At 37.7% G+C, this 13430-nt stretch overlaps 1 protein-coding gene across 1 annotated transcript in view; it reads left to right on the top strand.

The window, feature by feature from the left end:
- MYO16 (myosin XVI) overlaps positions 1–13430 on the top strand; it is a 257006-nt gene that overhangs the window by 31386 nt on the left and 212190 nt on the right. The gene's annotated exons all lie outside the window — the stretch shown is intronic.

Here is a 13430-nt window from a genome sequence, read left to right as displayed (position 1 = left end):
TCTCTTAAGAGAGCATGAAAAGCAACAAGATGTTACCTGCTCTGTCTTCCCTTGCTGCGTTGTGAAATCTTAGGACAGGACATGCTGACAGCAGTTCTGTCCAGTTGTTGTGCTTTCATTTTCCATAATTGCTGGGTGCATTACAATGCTGTATTTTGCATTCATTTTTGGTACTGGTTTCTATATTAAATTGAAATACTAGCTAAGATTTGCAGTTTAATCTTCAGAGTGCAGTGTCCCACTGAAAGTGCTAACTGAGTTACAATAAGTTGAATTAGTGAGATTAATGCTGTTGCAATTTAGTAAATTACCCTAAGCTACTCAAACAGTAGGGTCTATAAATAAAAATAGAACTTTAACTACTTTTTTTCCCATTTCTCTTAATTTTTCTTCAGGCTGACGACATTTTTAATTATTGTGAATTCTCTAAGAATCAGCCATGGATAATTAAAAAGGCAAGAGAGGTCAAAGCTGTTCAGCTGCTCTATCTCCTCCACTCTGTTTTGCCCCTCCGCTCCCCCCACCCCAAGATTTGAAAATTAAACAAAAAAGCTATAACTGATCAGATTCTGATTTGTATCTGTGCAATTCTGTGATATGTTTATTTGGATCTTGACCCATCCTTTTTTCTCAGGTTTTGAAACATGGTATTTATGGAGATACTGAAGGGTTCACAGACACTTTGTGCTCCTGTGTTCAGTACCTTTTCTCAAGATAAACTATGGCTGTGTTACGATCTTTAAGTACCTTTATGACTTTCTGTTACACTTTAATTTCGGAGCATGTAATGGATAATTCATCATTAAGCTTTGTACTCATAATTATACAACTGGATTTGCACATAACATTGGAAGTTACACATTTTCTTTTGCAGTACATGTTTGGTTTTGGTTTTGTTGACAGTCCTTTTCCTTTCCTTCCAACTTCAGGGTAGTTGAGGAATTCTTTTAGGTTGACTGATGTAATGTTAAGAACAGCAGTGAAAGAAGAGGTGAGAATTCATTTTAATAGTGATTTTTTATTACTTCATTTAAATATCTTCTGGAGGCATCTTGCACTGGGTAACAGGAATATGATATTTTTTACCTTCTGTAATGCAGACCTTGTCAAATGGAGCTGGGAAAGTGGAGACAGTATTGTGCTCTACAGTGCTTTACACTGAGGATATTTTTTCCCTCATTGACCTGATAGCATTGCTGTAATAAACATAACAGTTAATCTAGAATGGCATAGAGATCCGCATCTTCATGTACTTTGACATATGGATAAAGAAAAATTAGGGAGTAGAAATACATTCTTAGTGTGGAGTGATAACTCTTAGAGGAGTGATAACTATGAGAGAAGCAGCCCTTCAGGCACCAACGTCAGAGCAGAAGGATGGCAGGTTGTCCCCCTGAAGCCCATGGGCACCATGTGGAGCAGGTGTGGTTTTAGTTTGTCTTTAGTTCTCACTGTTAGTTATCAGTAATAAATTAAGTCTTCCCCAAGTCATGTCTGCTTTGCCTCTGATGGTAATTGGTGAGAGCTCTCCCTGTCTTTATGTCAACTCGTAAGTTTTCTTTTCACCATGTCTTCTCTTGTTGAGGAAGAGAGGGTGACTGTGATGTTTAGCTTCCTGTAGGTGTTAAACCACTGTATAGATGTAGAATACTGAAAAAGTTGCAATAAATGCTGCATAAGCATTTTAGCCAAAATGCTAATGTTGTTATAATGTTGGAAGTATAACAAGCCTCTGTCCTGGGGTTTCAGCTAGAGCCTTGATTTATTTATTTATTTTCAGTCGTAGAGCTGATCTACAGCTTTCTTTCTCTAATCTTTGTCAACATTGTGTTTTCCTGCTCTGGCTGTTTGTGGCCTGGCTTATAGCACTACTTGTAGGTGTATGACATCGTCCTTCAAATCCTTTGTCGTGTTCTTTAGCATCTCTTTGTTACCGAGTAACTTCCGCTTTTCTTTGTTCTCCTTTTCACAAAATCTTAAATTGTTTTCAGAGATGTTTAGAGGTTCTGGGTCATGTGAGCCACAAGAAAAAAAACCAAAAACTAATAAGTATGTGGAGTGTGAGCTTACTAGGGAAAAGGAGGCAGGACAGCATGGTTTGAATATTTTTATGGGTACGCTTGAATACAGTCTACCAAAGTGCCATGAACTGCCCTGGATGCTGTTCAGCTTGCAAGGTGTGATAGGACTTTGTTTTTGGAAACACTGATATAAAAGCCTTCCACCGCTGCTACCACACTTAGTCTGACAGGACCAAACCTGAGTATATTTAATCAGTTAAATCTGACTTCGGTGCTAGTAGTACTAGTTGAATATTTTAAATTTGACTGTCTTTTAACATATGGAATTAATTATTTCTTCCTTTCCTGTTTTAGCCCCAACTTATTTGATAGATGTTTTAATGTTTTCTGTAGGATGCCTCCTTTTGCTATGAATGTAGAAGTCCCTTTTGTATGTAGCTCTTCCAAAATCAGATAGAGATTTACTGGAAAAAGAAATACAGGAAAAATTTGCTGGTGGGAGTAGGAAGGAGGACTTACTGAGCTGCAACTCTCTGTTCCCTTTTCTCATACTGTCGATATGGGACGTATCTCAAGTCATATAATCAGAGAACAGTTGCAGGGTTATTTATTTTTGCCCTTGTTCTTTTAATCAGACTTTTAACAAGCAGAGAGGACTGATCAGGATGTCATTAGCTTTAGAACTTAATGAAATATTTTTTATCTTTCATATCAGAAACAATTAAAGCAGAACAAACAATTGTGTCCTCAGAGGGAAGTAGTTCTGCCCTCCCACTCAGTCTTGTTTAATAATTATTTCTCCTTTGTGTCAGTTTATCAGGAAACCATATGGGGAGAGAATGAAGAATAGTTAGAGGTCAGGAGATGACTGTGGATACCAGTTTAAAGTATAATATACCCTAAAAGAAACTGATTCTCCTCTGTTTCTACGGACAGCTATTAATTTCTAGCAGTTGTAAGAAACTTTTAATGAAGTCTTTATCTAAAAACAGGCCATACCTAAAAAAATACTTTCCTTGCTTGTGGTCTGCAGAGTCTAGCAAATGTGTGCTGAGTGTCAGAGGTACCTTCCAGAGAGCACATGCTACTGGCTGACTATCTTTAATTGTTGCTGACAGAGGAATAAAAGCTGATTGAGCTAGGATAGAACTAATCTAGGTGAAGGCTATTAATGAGCTGCTAAACACCAGATGGCAACACTCAAGGGAAGCTTTAGCTTCTCCTTCAAGATTGGGAAAAAGGGATGAAGGTAGCTAGTAATGCAACATTAAAAGTGGTCCAAGGAGAGATAAGAACAGGAGCCTAACTGGATAGGGAGGCCTTAGAAAGTGTTTTGACTTTGAGTATAAGAGTTATTTTAGTAAAAAGAAAAAAAAAAGAAGACTGCTTGGTGGAATTAACTTATAAAAGAGGTAATCCAAGGTTTATCATACAGAGATATGAAGACATAGAAGAAGAGAAGTTGAAAAAAAAAGTTTAAGTACTTTTATGGATATGTATACAAGACAACGTGGAGAATGACCAAGATAGGTACTAAACAAGGAATATGACTATTGTAACTGAACAGTAAGGAAAGAATGAAAGAGGAAACAACTACTGCTGAAGAGTTAGACTTTAGGAAAATATTTTCTTAGAACTACATAAAAGATGAAACTTCTAAAAAGAACAAAAGCATGACATCAGAAAAGAGGAATAAGTAATGGAGATAGCCCAAGGGCAGAAGTCTTGTGAAAGAATAATGATAATGTGATGAGAAGAGGCATCAGAATGTTCCACTGACAAAAGAAATAACTGTTGAAACAGAATCTGAAGTTTATGGTGCAAAGAATGCTACAGCATCTGATGAGTTAGTCTTTTTCCATAGGACGGAGTCACAGAAAGAAAAATCTATGCTTAGACATGAGTCTGATTATTATGTTTGAAGAGTCTGTAAATGCTTATGGGATGGCTAGAAATTGCTAAGAAATTTATGGACAGTGGAGAGAGGACTGAATGTTTTTGTCCATATTCTCACTGTGAAAAGTATTGCTTGCTTTCAGAAACATCATGAATGGTAGGAACTGGCTGACAGTAACACTACTCAATGTTGATTTCGGATATTGCAGAATATAACTCATTTAAAAGAAGAATGAACTTGAAAGATATATCTTATAGAAAAGATAGGAAGAAAACATGAACAACAAGCAAAGGATTATTTGCTAGTGAAAATGTACAAGTAAAAATCAGAAATTGCTGGCCTGGAGTGTAACTTTTGGAGCCTAGATATTCTTTAATACTTTAAATGGAAGGGAATAAAGAATCAGTCTAAGGGGAGACTTTCTTAAAGAAAAACTGTAAAATCCTTCGCCCACTTACAAATGTTAGCAAAAGTACCCAGATTTTGATTTTGGTAAACATTATGTATGTGCAAGGGGGAATAACTGACCCCCCCCCCCCAAAAAAAAAAAAAAAAACCCACAAAAAAAACCCAAAAAACAATGTGCAATTTGTAGTACTTAGCATATTTTTTCCATAACATTAAAAAATCCTGGAAGTAATGGAGAGTTAACCTTGAGATTGAAGATGGTCTTGAAGACAGTGCAACAATACTTGTAAATTACTCTTCATGTTGGGAAGAAAAAACACCCCGTTTTTGGTCTGGAGCAGATAAGGTTAAGTATGATGGGAAGTGGGTTACATGCATGAAGATGGGGAATTCTGGATCAGCTTCACTGTAATCCAGTTGATCTCCAGACAAGGGGGATGAAGGAATGAGAAGATAATGAAAATGAACATCTAGCTTTTGACCTTCAATGAACACAGATCTGTGCTATGGAGGTGATGATCTGGGAATGTTCAAAGACTGGGAGATATTTGGAGGAGGTGACATTAATTGCTTAAGTGTGCCAGATGGCCTCTGTTGAATCAGTGATACAATTTCCCTCTTGATAGCTCTTCAGGAGTAGCTGGGGAATATGAGGAAAACTGCTAGTTAAATTAGAGAAGTGAAAAGCTGCCTGGCAGTTGAGAAATTGGTAACAGCAATAGCAGTCTGCCTTTTAAGTGAGAAACTATGGGGCTGGGAGTTGCTGAGGTTTCTGCAGGATCAGTCCTACAATGCTATTTTATTTACAGTTTTCAGTGATAGCCTTGAGAGGAAAAATAGGAGTATGATAATGAAATTGGCTGAAGACAAAGCTGCAGTACCTTGTCACTAGGATTAGTGAGGATTAGAATTTCATGCTGAAAGATATTTTTGAAGGCTTCAATAGCAAAAGTAGGGGTGAAATTTGAGTGTACAAAGAATGAGGTCATGTTCTGAGTTACGAGTAACATGCATTTCTGTGATACACTCAGGAATTATCAATTGGAAATAGCACGTCAAGAGAAAGACCTCAGAGATTTAGTAAATTGTAAGATGATTATATATTGCAAATCTGTATCTGCCAGTAGGGAAAAGCGATTCTTGGTTCTGTCAGAATGAAGATGTTTCCAGTGGAGAGAGTAATGCTTTATTGCACTATATAAGGATTGGCAGCCTGTAGTTAACTACGTACAGCACTGTTAAAGAACTGTGAATTCTACCAAGGAAAATTGGAAAGATAAACAGGGAAATAGGTTATCTTTTGAGAAGTGTCAAAAAATAACTAATCAGTTTAACTTAAAACAAAGCAAAACAAGAACACAACACAAAAATAACAAGCACGGAGACAGAGAAGTTGTGAAAACTTTCTGTAGATAATCAAGATAGAGAAGATAAGAGCTATTGGACTCTGGGGTTACCGCTGGTGTGAAAAGAAATTATGATAAAATGTCTAGGAATTAAGACTGAAATTAACTGTCACGAATGCTAGGAAACTTAGGTGGGAAAACAGCATTCCACGCAGGAGTAATAAGGAAGGGAAAAAACTACCAAAGCAGCCTAATTGGCTTTAAAATCAATCTTAAAGTTGTGAATGAGATTATATGTTATGTATTCATCTACAGTATCAAAATAATGCCTCAGGAGATCCATTCTCGTATTATATTCCCACATGATGTCTGTTCAGAGGGCTCTGTAGACATAATTATCCTGGTTGTGTGCTTAAAATAATAAAGTAATGTGAAGAGCATATTAAAATCTATATTTGTTCAAACACCGATAAATAAAGTTTTGTGGTGGATATTTGATAGCTTGGGTTATGGCTAAATTTCTGTGGTATGAAATCAGACAGGAAAAAAGTTGATGGAAAATGCTCTAACTTTTCTCAAATATTTGAAAAGAAAATGAATGGCAGGTGAGAAACAAAGAAAAAAAAGGGTTTTTTATTCAAGAAAAAAAACCTGAAGGACACAAAAGGTTGAGTTTGTACTCACTGACTGTAAGCTGAGAATGATACTTTGATCTGCAATTAATTGTTTGCCTCAGCAGTATTTGTAAGAAAAACTGCAGTGCATACTGGTTCATAAAACCGGGTATTGTCCCAATGGGAGTATGAAAAGGCAGACATATGAGAAATATGCCAGTGCGAGTGCTTGATTAAGCAGAAAAATGATTAAAAAAAGAATTACAAAGAGAAAAGTGCATTAAGACAATCTTTTGGTAACATTTACTTGAAGTTATTTAACAGTTCCTGATGAGTTTCTCATTCCTACTGGTTTCCAGGTTTCTTAGGGGCTATATAAAAATATATGGAAATGAAAAAAAAAAGAATAAATTGTGAAATCTAGTGCAGTGGTTTTCAAAGTGAAGTATATGTCCCGGGGAGTGCATAAGCCAATCCACTGATATGTAGGAAGAATGTATTAGAACTTCTATGTATATTTATTTTTTATCTAAAAAATGTAAAAGAGAAAATTAAGCTTTATTAGTATTTTATGCTTATTTAATCTGACACCATCTTTCCATCTGTATTTGTCAAATACAACACGCTGGATGTTGTGGAGGAAGAGTGAGTGACCCCCAGTATGGAGTTGTTGAGGGTGATACTGTCACTTATTCACTGGCTTTCAGTGTATTGCAATGTTTCACAGTTTTTGTGTGGCCAGTTAAATGAATTTAGGGATTATATTATCTAGTTTAAACTAAATGAACACTCACAAAGTGGCCACGTAGCTTCAAAAAATTCCTGCAGAGTCCATGAATTGAAGATAATTTTGAGAGTGAAGAAGATGACAAATGAAGAATAAAATGGCAGACCTAACATTTCACCCAGTCCTAGTACAAGGTGATTGGCAACCATGTTATGAGGTGAAAAGAGCGCAGATCTAATCAGGTCAAATCACTGAATCACAAAGGTTGGAAAAGACCACCAAAATCATCCAGTTCAACCGTCCACCTACCACCAATATTTCCCACTAAACGTTGTCCCTTAGTACCACATCTAAACGTTTCTTGAACATCTCCAGGGATAATGACTCCACCACCTCCCTGGACAGCCTGTTCCAGCACCTGACCAGTCTTTCAGAGAAGAATTTTTTCCCAGTACCCAACCTGAATCTCCTGATTCATCTTGAGACCATTCCCTCTTGTCCTGTCACTAGTTACACAGGGAAAGATGCCAGTCCCCAGCTCTCCATGGCCATCCTTCAGGTAGTTACAGAGAGCGATAAGGACTCCCCAAGCCTTCTCCAGGCTAATCAATCCCAGTTCCCTCAACCGCTCCTTATAAGACTTGTGAATTGGTGATGTTCAAAGTCATGTACAGAACTTAATAATAGATCTTTAAATGCTTCTTTTGAAGTTTTGTAATTAATAGAGAAGAACAAGAAGCCAGACGCCACTGGGGAGATGCTTGTTCTTTCTGCTTAAGTAAAACTGAGGGAAATAGGGAAAGGAACATGGTAGCAAGCATCGCTGAAGGTTTGAGGAATCAAGTATTAGTACAAATTATGTAGGGAATTTGCTCTATAGGTTATTGCAGGTATGTATCTTTTAATGTGTTTCAGCTTATGGTACTTGACAGGTTCTGTTTCAGTAATGAAATACATAAAGGAGTACTTCCTTGTGAGCCACAAAAAGGAAGAAGTACCAAAGGGAATATATTCCCAGTAGAAAAGTACTTTGAGTTTAAAAAAATAATTAAATCTTGTTTGCAAAAGAAGAAAACACACACAGAAAAACCATGAATTGAGGTTTAGGTACCAGTGGAGCTCTAGGGGTGGTGTCTGTGAGCAGAGCCTGGAGGCCTGGAGGAGGTATGGCCTGTGGAGCTGCAAACCCAGAGAGTAGCATGCTGTGGGGCAGGGAGGGCTGGGGGAGCTGCCACCTGTGGGGATCTGTGTGGAGCAGCACCTTAAGGGTGGGCACTGTGGTATGGAGCTGTGTTGGGGCGGTGCTGGGGGAGCTGCAGCCTCTGGGAAGCCCATGGGGATCCATTCAGGAAAGATGGCATTGTAGGAGGGACTCACATGGAGCAGGGAGAGAGGAAAAGCATTATGGAGGTGGAAGAGCTTGGCTTTGGGAGATGTTTTCAGTTTGCTTTTTATTTGTTATTTTCTGGTTATCGGCAATAAATTAGTCTTCCCCAAGCTGTGTCTGCTTTGCCCATTGTAATTGATAAGTGATCTCATTGTCCTCATCTCCACCCATGACCAGTGTTTTCATTTTTTTTGTTTTTGTTTTTGCGTATGTTTCATCATAAACATAACATCCATACAGTGGTAAAAGTATATAATTTATACACAGATGAATATACATATATTGGGAAAGCATACACATAATCTTTTACTGATAAGGCTGGTGTACAATAAAATAGTTTGGGAACTATTTTACACCTACGATCAGGTGATTAGAGCAGTAGCCTAATGGGATATGAAAGAGCTAGACTAGTATTGTGTGTTGTATATCTTTACTGTTTAGGAAACTACTACCAACTTCTTTTTGAGGCCAGAAATCTGTAAATCTAGAAAACATATATATTGCTGACTCTCTTTAAGTCTATGAAATGGTTGTCTGCAGGAAAAGAGATGGAGATGTTTTTGGCAGCTTGGTGTGTTGGTCAGCATAGCATGGTTGAAATGATTTTCAGTGTGCCACTTGTATTAGATCTGATGGAGCAGGATATATGTGTATACTATATCCTGTTACGGAGGTATTTACCCATATAATCTATGCCTCTTCTCATCCCCCAGAGTAGGAGCAGGTTGCATTTGTCCTTTCTTTTAGGCACTCCTGAAAAATATGAGATGTTCAACACGCATAGGATGCCCTCAGTTCCTGCTTTTAATAATTAATCAAGTTATTCGCAGCAACTCTAATAAGCCAAGAACATATCTCATCTTTGAATTCTCATGCTGTCACTCTTCTCTTGAAGCTAAGAAAATAGACCAGCTCACAGATGATGAACAAACCTTCTAATGTTTTCAAAATTCTAATAAAATAGGGCTGTAAGAAGGACAGTAGTTGTGATTCCCAGACTTTAGGGACCTGGTCAGCTGCTGTCTTCTGGGAAAAAAAGAAAAAAGAGAGAGAGAGAGAGGGATATTCTATCACACTGGTTGATACCATGTTATTTATTTATTCAGAACAAATCTGCAGTGTTAAAAAAGAAAACAATGGCCAACCCCAAACCCAAGAATCCTTCCTTCCTTAAAACCTTATATGGCTTTTTGTGTATTTTCTTTTGGGAAATGGTAAAATTAAATAGAATATCATTGTGGCACGTTTTGAAATGCGTAACATAGAAGTGATGGGGAACTTGAACCTATGAAAAAAATAAGTCATCAAATGAATCTCAATGAATTCTTGAACTGACGAATGAGCTGGAAGGGCAAAATGTAGCACTGGTACACTGGTAGAATTTATCAAAAAAATCAAGGGCAAATTGTTGTGATATGGTTTCCTAAATATTGACATGTACAGTCTTGCTTGAAAAGTAAACTGCTGCAGGAAAAAGTGGCTTATGTACTGGAAGTAAATGTTTTAGGTAAATTACAGCAGTGCAGGGTTAGTGGAGGTAATAAATAAGCTGACCTGAGGGTCAGTAAAAGGCTCTTGTTTGCTTTTGCTTCTGAAGGTTTGACATAAAATAGGAAAACTGGAGAAAAGCTATTGACTTCCCAAATAAAGAATAATTGGTCTAGGCTACGTAAAAATGTAGGTAATTCAGTTCAGTGTACAGCAGCATAAGGTAATGAGGCTGATATGAATAATGAAGTGTGGAGTAAATTGTCTGAACTGAAAAACAGTGTAAAGTTACAGGTAATATTTTTTGTTTTGTTTTCTCTAATGAGTTTGAAAAAGATATAGCTGCTGTTCATAAGGCTGATGGAAAATGTGTGAAAGCTGGAATATGAAACTGCAAGATAAATGTGTCTCTTTACAAATTTCTGAATAACAACTGTAGTTTTAATTACATAATGATCTATCAAAATCACAGTTACCTTCTTATCAAATGAATATCGTTAGAAACTGTGTTACACTGTAAGCTTAATAACAACGAAATGTAGTTTTTCCAAAATGTTAAAATATGGTAAGTGTTTGTTGAATTAAATATTGCAAGATTATTGATAATAGCATTGGTTGGGAAGAAGCATGTTCACAAATACTGGGAGAGTACTGTATTTTGGTGAAATGTATTTTGGGAGGGATGAAGAAGACCAGGCCATCCTTAGGGAATGATTATGGACAAATATTACTGGGCAAGGTAATAGAAAGATGGTAGATTCCTGTGTCCTTGGTACTTACTCCTAAGGTTGCCGTGTATGAACACAGTTTAAAAAAGTCTATTAAAACACAGATAGGCTACACAGAATTATATCTTTAAAATATTTGCTTCCAATTTATATAAAATTCAGACGGTTTTCCAACAAATGCAAATAAACCTAGAATCTTACAGTAACTTAATTTGTAAATGAATGTATAAATTACATTTGTGATTATGCTTGCATTGGTAGAAGTTACAGGTATGTCTTTCTTTTTGTATAATCAATGAGACATGGGATTCGTATTTCTCCAGCGGTTGGTTTAAGATTTTGTCGTGCCACACAGCAAGTGATTTTTTTATTTCCTGGAAATTTTTGATAGATTTTGCTACACTTAATTCACTTCAAGGGCACAGGAATGGAGTAGGGTAGCCTGTTTGTCTTGTGAGTTCTCTGATCACACTCTGGTGTTCTCAGAATCCAGGGCTTCTGTATAAAAATGACTGGCATACTAAGGTCCCTAAATACAGTTGGTCTTTCACCCAGTGTCTTGTTCGTAGAGCGTATAGATTTAATTACTAACCAGCGGGGCAGTGTCAACCTGACTGCTGATTAAGCTGCTATAGAGTCCCTTTTCTGTATGATTGGAATATGTCAGTGTTATCAATCAATACAATGAATACCTCATAAAGAAAAAGCAAATGAACCAAGGTAAATTAGCATTTTTGTACTCATAGTTCCTGATGTGAAATGAAAGCACTTATCTTGGCTGAAATCATGTACTGTGCACAGCTATCATTTCTTAGGTGCTGCTTAATCTCGTTTTCTATTCCAGACACTTAGTACTGATGTTTCTTTATTTTTACTGTACATACATATATTGTAATACTGACTTTGTCAATTGCTCAACATCAGTAAAATGGTAATATCCGATGTCATACATGAAGAAGTGCTGTAGTGCCTTTTTTTTTTTCCACATGCCATTTGAAGTATATTGTCTTAGTTTCAGCTGGGACAGAATTGTTTTTTCAGTGTCTGGTATGATGCTATGTTTTGTTTCTAGGAGAAGTGTGTTGCTTATAGCTGTTGCTAAGCAGTGTTGTACAGAGCCAGGACCATTGTCATGCTGCCTGCTAGTGAGGAGGCTGTGGGAGCCCAAGAAGATGCGTGGGAACAGAATTAGAACAGCTGACTCAAACTCACCAAAAAGATCATAGAATCACAGAATGGCTTGGGTTGGAAGGAACCTCAAGCATCATCAAGTTCCATCCCCTCTGCCACAGGAGGGTTTGCCAGCTGCTTGATCAAGTACTAGGTCATACTGCCCAGGGCCCTGTCCAGCCTGGCCTTAAACACCTCCAGGGACGAGCATCCATGACCTTTATGGCAACCTGTTCCATCACCTCACCACTCTCTCAATAAAAAAACTTCCCATTGACATCCAATCTAAATCTCCTCTCCTTCAGTTTAAAACCTTTCCTCCCTGTCCTGTCGCTATCTGTTCACGTAAAAAGTTGACTACCCTCATGTTTATAAACTTCCTTTAAATACTGGAAGGCCACAAAGAGGTCTTCCTGCAGTCTTCTCTTTTCCAGGCTGAACAAGTCCAGTTCCCTCAGACTGTCTTCAAAAGGAGACCTTGGATCATTTTTGTGGCCCTCCTCTGGACCCTCCCTAAAAGCTCTACATCTTTCTTGCATCTAGGGCTCCAGATTTGGATGCAGTACTCCAACTGGGGTCTCATGAGGGCAGAGTTCAGGGGGATCAACACCTCCCTTGCCCATCTGGTTACCTCTCTTCTGATGGAACCCTGGATACCATTGAACTTCTGGGCTGCAAGTGCACACCGCTGGCACATGTCAACTTTTTCATCAGCCAGGAACCCTAAGAATTTCTCAGGAGGGCTGTGTTCCTTACCATGTGACATCATGCAGAAGGAGAGTTTTGAAGGGAATGGGTGTTCATCTGGTTCTCTTCTACTTGCTTGGGGGGCTAGGTGGGCAAAGGTGGGTGGGTGACGAGCTTGTGCATCACTTATTATATATATTCATATATATATTGTTAAAACTATTATTCTTTTTCCTTTTCTCCATCTTAGTAAATAGTTTTATCTCAACCCACAAGTTCTACTTTGTTATTTTTTTCCAGTGCTCTCCCCTGAAACACTGGGAAGGGTGGGAGTGAGTGATTGACAGTGTGGTGCTGAGCTACCTGCCAGGTTAAACCACAGCACATATTTAATTTACATAATATAAGTGTTTGTGAGTGTGTAGTGTCAGCATAGACTGGGGGATGAATATAAAAACATCTAGCACTCATATCTTCCAAGATGCATAACTGTGGTCATGGATATAGCAGTGGTCACACCTGGAAATAAAAGACTACCTTTCCACTCAGAGGGAGTAAGGAGAAAATCAACTTGTTCAACAGAGATTTCAGTTTTACACATTAATTCAAATTGTGCTTGTAAGCTACTGGCTACTGGCTCCTCAGAATCAGTTTCCTTTCTTTAGTGAGCCATCAAAACCATCTTGCTTTCTTTGTTGCTCGGTGTATTTAGTTCTATTTTCAACAATACCTCAGAGTTGAGAACCCTTTGTAACTCCAAATTAAACTAGAAATTTCTCCCACTTTTTCTGTTTGGAGTGTGTACATGTATTATTACACTATGTATTATCATACATATTTATAGTGTATATATTTGTACACATGCAAATTTGAAATTTAACAGGAAACATCAGTAGATGAGGTCTCTGAATGTTTTTTTTCATTTCTGCTTGGTTTGTGCTCTGTCATTTGCATTAT

The sequence above is a fragment of the Cyrtonyx montezumae genome, unplaced genomic scaffold (assembly GCF_038088225.1).
Source record: "Cyrtonyx montezumae isolate F1298 unplaced genomic scaffold, pur_monq_1.0 scaffold_3, whole genome shotgun sequence".
Classification (NCBI taxonomy): Eukaryota; Metazoa; Chordata; class Aves; order Galliformes; family Odontophoridae; genus Cyrtonyx; species Cyrtonyx montezumae.
Note: the sequence above shows the minus strand (reverse complement) of the source record. Positions and strands in the feature narration are given on the sequence as shown.